General features: G+C 34.7%; 1 long non-coding RNA gene across 1 annotated transcript; it reads right to left on the bottom strand.

Annotated features, from left to right (window-relative positions):
• Window positions 1-262: 262 nt before the first annotated feature.
• LOC141678655 (uncharacterized) lies at window positions 263-7849 on the bottom strand. The gene is made up of 3 exons (XR_012557836.1): window positions 7771-7849; window positions 7542-7619; window positions 263-539 (listed from the first exon to the last, which is right to left on the bottom strand). It is a non-coding gene; the product is annotated as an uncharacterized LOC141678655 (long non-coding RNA).
• Between the last annotated feature and the right edge of the window lie 1046 nt (window positions 7850-8895).

An 8895-nucleotide genomic window follows, 5' to 3' on the forward strand; every position in this document is an offset into this window, starting at 1 on the left:
GACCTCTACAAGAAAAACTCATTATGGAGTGCTAGAGATATCGATAAGCCTATGTACTTATTGAGATGTCAAGTGTTCTATTAATTCAAACTGGAGATCTCGAAGTACAGTCTCAAAGTACAGAATTGCAGATCAGTTTAATATCCACAATATCAATTTACTTAATTAATAATAAACAACCTTATGCTGTGACCCCACACTAACACACACCACAACCCGTTATAGTCTCAGAGATAAAATTCAAATAAGTACAAGTCTTTGAATCCACAATTTAAAAGTTATTACAACCCAAAATGATTACTTGATAAATTTACAGTTAATTGCCATTATCTGCCACAAGTTATAATTATACATAATTGATTCTCAAAAGTAGATGGTCTGATCTACAATAGATCTACCTCTGCAGCTATAGCAGCTACATCATCATCGGGAAGACGCGGGACGCTTCCCACGCGCTTGCGCTGGGTCTGCTGGAGTCTGGCCATCTTTCCTAACTGAGCGACTGGGGGTTACGAATGGCTCGGGACGAGTCTGGTAACCTTCCTTGGAGAGTGGAGAATCACTTAGGAAGCCTTAAATAACCACTAACTATCTCTACTAAGCTTGGATCTTGAAGAAACCTAAGAAAACACAAAGTTAGTTTCTTGAAAACACTATTCACCAAGAACTTTGATGAATTAATTAGCTATGTTAAACATGGAATCTTGAGCTTAAACTTATGGCTCATCTTAGTTATGAATTATGGAAGCTAAAGAAACAAACCTCTTGATTTTTGAAGGTGTGTAGCTAGGGTTTTGAAATTCTCATCCTTGCATTTCTTCAAAAAGCCGAGAGCAAGATGAAGAGGAACGAGAGATTTTTGTGTTTTGCCTTGTTTTGCTTTTGGTTGGTTGATTTTTGTGTTGTTTTAAGTTAATTACTTAATTAACCTTGATTTTGTGTGGTTAATAACCATCCACATCTCCTTCCTCCTTATGTCATGCTTGTGTCATGCTATGATGTCATCTTTCCCTCCTTGTCCTCTTCTCATTGGTTGGGTGACATCATCCCCACTAATCTCTTTGATTAACTTCCTAATTGTTTGCCTAATGACCGCTGATCTGTTATACGGTTCGCTTAACTTTCGTTTTTGTTTATCGTTTGAGGGATCATACCCGGGATCTTATTACTTAGGTTCCCTTAACCTATCTTAATACATTATATTCCTTTTTATGATCCTCTCTTATAATCCTTTAATTTAAATCCTTTTTATCATGTTACCTTTTTCTCAATTCTTTCTGTATCTAGTGGATTTCCGGGAAAAATCAAAGTGTTCGGAAATTGGATTCTGACGATCTTTACATACACTTATATACCACATAGAGTACTAATAATATCCCAGAAGATCAATAACAGAACCCCTACATAGTGTGGCATGAAAAGTTTTCTCATTCAGCAAAAACACTATTCATAAGGGTTTCAAAAATTTTCCAAAAATTGGGGTTATTACATATCTACAAGTCAAAGTGAAGATATGAAGACTAGAGATCTCGACCAGCTGAAGACCTCTACAAGACAAACTCATTATGGAGTGCTAGAGATATCGATAAGCCTATGTACTTATTGAGATGTCAAGTGTTCTATTAATTCAAACTGAAGATCTCGAAGTACAGTCTCAAAGTACAGAATTGCAGATCAGTTTAATATCCAAAATAAACAATCAACAAACAATCCAACAGTTGGATTGACAAGTCTACAAAATGCAGCTTGAAGAGTGTGCAAGATCAATGGCAAAGATTAACTGACTAAGGAAGATTAAAGTAAACACGGGATTCCAAAGATATGCTGAGCCAAAAATGGAAGATTTGTTTTTCTATAAATAGAAATGACAAGTGACAGTTTAGAAAAGTTAATAGCATGTTTATTATCCATTGTGTAAACTAGCAGTTAACTGAGATATAAAGTTAACACTGGTCCTCCAATTAGAAGTAACAATTTAGATCAAAATTCTTGTAACACTCTCGAGAAGAAGCTGAGCTCTTTAACTTCAAAGAGCTTAGAAATTTTGTAGCAAAACATCTTAATTTTTAATACAAAAATTAAGTGTGTTTTGAAGATCTGTGTTCTTTATTTTCTGCAAGCTTATATTCTGCATGAACACTTTTCTATACAAGATTTAATTTACTATGTTCAACCATTAACTTTCAAGAAAAGCCTAAAATCAGAAATTAAGAGAGTGATAAGCCTGCTAAAGGATCAGGATTCTGCTACAAGAGCATGGAGATCAATTCTGGCTGAGTGGTTGATTGAAAGAGAAGAAAGAAGAAAAAGGAATGAAGTTGAATATGAGGAAACAAAGAGAAAGTATGATGAGGAAATTGAAATGTTCATAAAAAGGTCAGAAGAACTGAAAGCAAAAGAAAGGAGCATAATATCTAAAGATGGGAAGTTTCTAAACATCAAAGCTGGCCAATTTTCTAAGTTTAGAATTGATTTACTAAATTGTGGTTATCCAAAAGTAGACAGAATCAAGCTTGTAGAAGCTCTAAGTGGGACACCTATTGTAGAAGAACTTGAAATTCTTGTTCAGTTAAAGGATATCCTTAGAGAAGAAACAGAAGCAAAAATAGTCTTTACATGATGCTTGTAACTACTTAAACCTTGTAAATCTTCTAATGTATAAAAGTAGTAATTGTGTCAATTTTTATGTAATTACTTTACTTTCTATTTTAACTTGGGGTTAGTCTTGTTAACAGACATGAATTTGTGTTAAGCAATCTTCTCACAAATTGGGGGAGATTGTTGTGCAAGACATGCCTGTACTTTAACAAGACTATGTCAAATTGACAACCCTAAGTAAGTTGTATTGTAATATTAGTTTGCATTTTGTATTGTAACATTTAAAGTCTGTAAAAATGTCAAAGAGCAGACTGGAGTCTTTTTGTTCAAACAGTATCAAACCTAAGAATTATATCTGGAAGAAGATCAAGAAGATCATGCCTCGGAAGAATTATGAAGAAGCTTGGAGTTGAAGCAATATGTTTTGATAAAAATATTCTAAGTCAAGATATCTACAAGTCACAGATTTAGTGTTATAGAGAAGCCATTCGAGAAATCCAAATGACTTATCGAGAAATCAGGAAAGCTACTAGAGAACTCTCAGAGATAGCGACAAGCCAATTGAAGACATGAAGATTGGAGATATCGACAAGTCATTTCTTCACTAGAGAACTCTAGAGATATCGACAAGTCATATATCACTAGAGATCTCTGAGATATCGACAAGTCAAAATGTCACTAGAGATCTCAGAGATATCGACAAGTCAAAGTGAAGACATGAAGCTGAGAGATCTCGACAAGCCAAATTCTCTTATAGAGAACTCAGAGACCTCTATAAGTCAAATCTACTATGGAGAATTAGAAATCTTGATAAATCAATATACTTATCAAGATGTCAAGATCTCTATATGCCTAACTGGAGATCTCGAGGTAAATCTCAAAGTACAAATTGCAGACCAGTTCAATATCCAAGATCTACAATAAACAAACAATCCAACCAGCTGGATTGACAAGTCTAAAAAAAGCAGCTTGAAGAATGTGCAAGATCAATGGTGAAGATTAACTGACAAAGGAAGATCAAAGTTAACACGGGGTGCAAAGATATGCTAAGCCAGAAATGGAAGTTATACTTTTCCCAAAATGGAAATGATTAGTGACAGCTTACTAAAGTGAATAGTATGTCTCATTATACACTGTGTAAACCAGTAGTTAACTGAGATATAAAGTTAACACTGGTCCTTTGTCAGTTGTAATAATTTAGATAGAAAATCTTGTATTTCTCTCAAGAAGAAGCTAAGCTCTTTATTAACAAAGAGCCTAGAAATTTTGTATCAAAACATTCTTAATTTTAATATAAAATTAAGTGAGTTTTGAAAGATCTTTGTTCACTGTTATTGATTATTTAAATTTCAGTACTAACACATATCACTACAAGATTGCATTTATTTTGTTCAAACCATAATAATTCAAGAAAAGTACAAAAACACCAAAAACACATTCACCCCCATGTGTGTTATTCATTTCCTAACACCTACTACTACCCTCCAAAGCCCCTCCTAGCTCCTTTGGAGAATAGGGCAAGGGACAAACACTGCGGATACCATGAGGATCATGTTCATACAACTGAAAATTGTTTCTCCTTCAAAAGGTTCATCGAAGACCAGATCAAGAAAGGGAATGTAACACCCCCAGATCCGGGGTCGGGGATCCGGGTCGTCACGGTCTTTCTTTCCACAATATCACTTCACTTAATTAATAATAATTAACCTTATGCTGTGACCCCACACTAACACACACCACAACCCGTTATAGTCTCAGAGATGAAATTTAAATAAGTACAAGTCTTTGAATCCACAATTTAAAAGTTATTACAACCCAAAATGATTACTTGATAAATTTACAGTTAATTTCCATTATCTGCCATAAGTTATAATTATACATAATTGATTCTCAAAAGTAGATGGTCTGATCTACAATAGGTCTACCACTGCAGCTATAGCAGCTACAACATCAACGGGAAGACGCGGGACGCTTCCCACCCGCTTGCGCTGGGTCTGCTGGAGTCTGGCCATCTTTCCTAACTGTTGTTGTGTGATGAAAGAAGAAAGCAAGGGTGAGCAGCAAGCCCACCAAAATAATATGTATAATGATTTACAATATATGAGCCTACTCATAATACTCATGAAAGTCTTGGTCAAAAGAAATGAACCAAGTTTGATATCTTAATGCGATGAAGTCGCAAAAATATTCAGTATATATACATATATATTTTTCAAAATATTGGAAGTCCTCTTCCATGCCTAGTATACACAAAGTCCCAGTGTATAACTGTATATAAAAAAATATCGTTGCAAGGTGATCTCATATATCTAACCTTGTCTCAACGTTTTTCTGAAAATCTTTGTCATTCATAAGACAATTATTAATTAGATATAAGTTTAAAAGATGAGGTTACCAAATACCCCAATATACTTATATCTTTCCCAATACTACTTGAACTACCACCGTTCAAGTTATAACCAGTTTCAAAAGTTCATCACATAGATGAGACTACAAGACAAGATTTGAATAGATTCAATCTTTGAAATATTATTGAATGAAATAAAGTTACGAGATACTTTATTTAGTCCCGATATGTATATATCCACATATATATATCTCTTAAACATTTCCTGGAACCTCTGTTATGTAAAGTATGAACAGAGTTTGAAACATCCAATGAATTTTGGAAAGGAAAAGAATTTTGGCATAAACCAGATATCTTGCTGATCAGGCAAAGATACCAATAAGTAACCTTTTCTACTAGTAGATGGATGAATCCCCCACCGGTCATCACCCTGGCCTCATAAGGACCTTGTGCTGGACCGCCACCCGGCCTCTTACGCGTTGATGGACTGCCACCCAGCCACTTACACAATTCATAGACCGTACCCCGGCCTGTCGCTTATGCCGACTCAATTAGATGGGCTTACTTCCCGAACATTGGGCAAGTAATCAATTCATTTACCAAAACTGCAACCTCGTTGCGAATATAAAATACACCACAGAGCCGGATTCCCCAGGTTTTGAGCGAGTATTTAAATCCCCTTAAAAAAGGAAGATCTTAAATATAAAAATGAGTTTTGGGATCCGCTCTGACTTTTAAAAATCATTTTGAAGACTCGAAAACACTTTATAGAGTGTTTGGAGTAAAGCTGATTTAATGAAGTAAATCAGTCCCCAGAATATTTAGAAAATGACTGAATATTATTAATTAAATAATATTCCCATAAAGAATAATCTTTATAAAAATAATTGAAGTAGAAGTATTAAAACTTATACTTGAAACGAGTATTAAATAACCAAAGATATACTTATATGAAAGTATTATCTTTATTTGAATAATCGAAAATAAGTTTGATTATTGACACCTTATTCTTTAATAAAATAAAGAATATACCTCAGCAAATAATCGGAGTCATAGATCCTCACATGAATATTCAAATAATATTCATTAAATAATATAAACTGAGTCATAAGCCCTCGAATGAATATTCAAATAATATTCAATAAATAATATAAAAGAGTCATAAGCCCTCGAATGAATATTCAAAATAATATTCATTAATAAAGTAAAGGGAGTCATAAGTCCTCGAATGAATATTCAAAATAATATTCATTTAATATAAAGGAGTCATACGCCTTCGAATAATATTCAAAATAATATTCAATAATAAAATAAAGTTAAAGTTATCGAATAAACCTTATTCGATTAATAGTTTTGAAAACTATGACCATATATATATAAGTATATATATATATATATTTATATCCATATATACAAAATCTACTCGGGATCCTCGACTCCCGGTTTTAGAAAATATTTTCACCTTTGGGTCCCTATATTAAGGGTATATGCAAATTACCGCTATCCTCTAGCATAGGTATTATCAACTGAATCAACAGATATATAAGGAAAGAATACGAAACAGGCATGCATATATATATACCATAGCAGCATGCTTCAATATATTGCAACATTTGCTAATTAACCAACATGCATCTATCGCAAGATAATGCAAATACATATATACATCACAACAATAGTTATAACTGGTAGAAAACTTGCCTGAGTGACTTGGGGTGATAAAAGGCTTGGGACGAGTCTGGTAACCTATAAACAACAAGTAAGTTGGAATTAAACCAAAATCACTTGTAAATCTATACTTTAACTAACTTAGACTCTAACGCTTGTTTTGCGCTCACTGATTCGCTTAAGTCACTCGGGTACCCTCGGCTCCACCATTTTTAATAATTTAACCTTTACGAGTTTTAAAGCGATTCCTTCGCGAGTGTCTTACCAACTGCCTAAGACACTTACCATAAATGTTTCATACATTAATTAACCCTTTTTGGTCTTTAACCTATGTTTCAAAGTAAGGCGAGGGGAAAAGTTTCGTTCGCAAAACGCCGTTACTTGAAACGGTCGTTTCTCCAAAACCGTGCATCGGAATCGAACGAACTACATATCAAAACGAAGCTCGTAACATGAGCTATCTAAACATGGAAGTGGTCATAATCTAGCAGGGGGTTCTCGGGTCCTAATGCTATGCACAAAAACAGTCCAAAGAAAATCGGACGTTACGACGGCTATGTTTACGCGATTTCCAATATTTTAAACCATTCAAAACAACCACAATTCAACCACATATCATTCATACAACCAACATCCATCCATACCATACTACAACAGCCCCAACAATTCAATATTTCCAATTCATACTTATTTCTCAATTATGAACTAAGAGTTTACTTAAGTTCATTAACTAATAACCAAGATTTCCAACTCCAAAAATATCACAAAATCAACCAATCTCTAAACACACAATAATCATGCCTCTCACCAACTAAACTACTCATAACAAGCTCTAAACATGATTACACACCCATTACACTAACCCATCATCTAATCATTAGGAAATCTAAACAACAAAACTTAAAACTAAGACCATGAAGAGTTATACCTTCCTTGAAGCTTTTAATCCACGAAAGGTCCTTGGAATGCCCATGGAAGCCTTAATCTAACCTCCTACAAGCTTGTTCTTTCAAAGAAATCAAGAACACAAAAATTAATTTCAAGAAAGTACTATTCACCATCTCCTTGAATGATTTATAGGAAATGCTAGGAAAGGATTTTGAAGCTAAGATTTCTAGGAAGTATGTAACTTAACTAGGAGAAGCTAGGATAATTACCTTGTAAAATGGCAAGTGGAGGAGCTTGGACTTCCCAATTCTTAAGAAAGAAGCCGAGAGCTTCATGAAGAAATGGAAGGTTTGGTGTTTTGTGATTTGTTTTGCTTGGTTGGTTGCTTTTTGTCTTGTTTTTTGGTTAATTCCCTTTGTAGCCTTGACTTTGTGTGGTTAATATTCCACCACATTTCCTTCCCTCTTATGTCATGCTTGCATCATCCTCATGATGTCATCCTCCCCTCCTTGTCCTCTTCTCATTGGTTGGGTGACATCATCCTCTCTAATCCCTTTGATTAACTTCCTAATTGTTTGCCTAATGACCGCTGATCTGTTATACGGTTCGCTTAACTTTCGTTTTCATTTATCGTTTGAGGGATCATACCCGGGATCTTATTACTTAGGTTCCCTTAACCTTTCTCAATATATTATATTCCTTTTATGATCCTCTCCTATAATCCTTTAATTTAAATCCTTTTTATCCTGTTACCTTTTTCTCAAATCTTTCCGTATCTAGTGTATTTCCGGGAAAAATCAAAGTGTTCGGATTTGGATTCTGACGATCTTTACATACACTTATATCCCATATAAAGTACTAATAAAATCTCAGAATATCCATATCAGAACCCCTACATAGTGTGGCATGAAAAGTTTTCTCATTCAGCAAAAACACTATTCATAAGGGTTTCAAAAATTTCCCAAAAATTGGGGTTATTACAGTCTCCCCTCCTTAAAAGGATTCCGTCCCGGAATCAGATAGAAAGTGAATAGGGATACTCTCTTAGCATTGCACTTTCTAACTCTCGAGTAAATTTTCCCACATTGTGGTTCTACCACCAAACTCTGCCTAGTTTGATAATCCTTCCCCTAAGCACTTGTTCCTTTTCACTCTATAACCCTTCCCGGTTACTCCATATAGGTTACGTCGCGTTGCATGTCTATGCGCTCCTATGCCTCTATTTATCTGGCATCCGAATACACTTCCTTAACATTGATACGTGGAACACGTTATGAACTTGCTACAGGTTCGGGGGTAGGGTTAGCTCATATGCTAACTTCCCAAACGTCCTAATATATCCAAGGGTCCAACAAATTGTAGACTTAGTTTTCCTTTCTTTCCGAACCTCATCA

Source organism: Apium graveolens, chromosome 8 (assembly GCF_009905375.1).
Source record: "Apium graveolens cultivar Ventura chromosome 8, ASM990537v1, whole genome shotgun sequence".
Lineage (NCBI taxonomy): Eukaryota > Viridiplantae > Streptophyta > Magnoliopsida > Apiales > Apiaceae > Apium > Apium graveolens.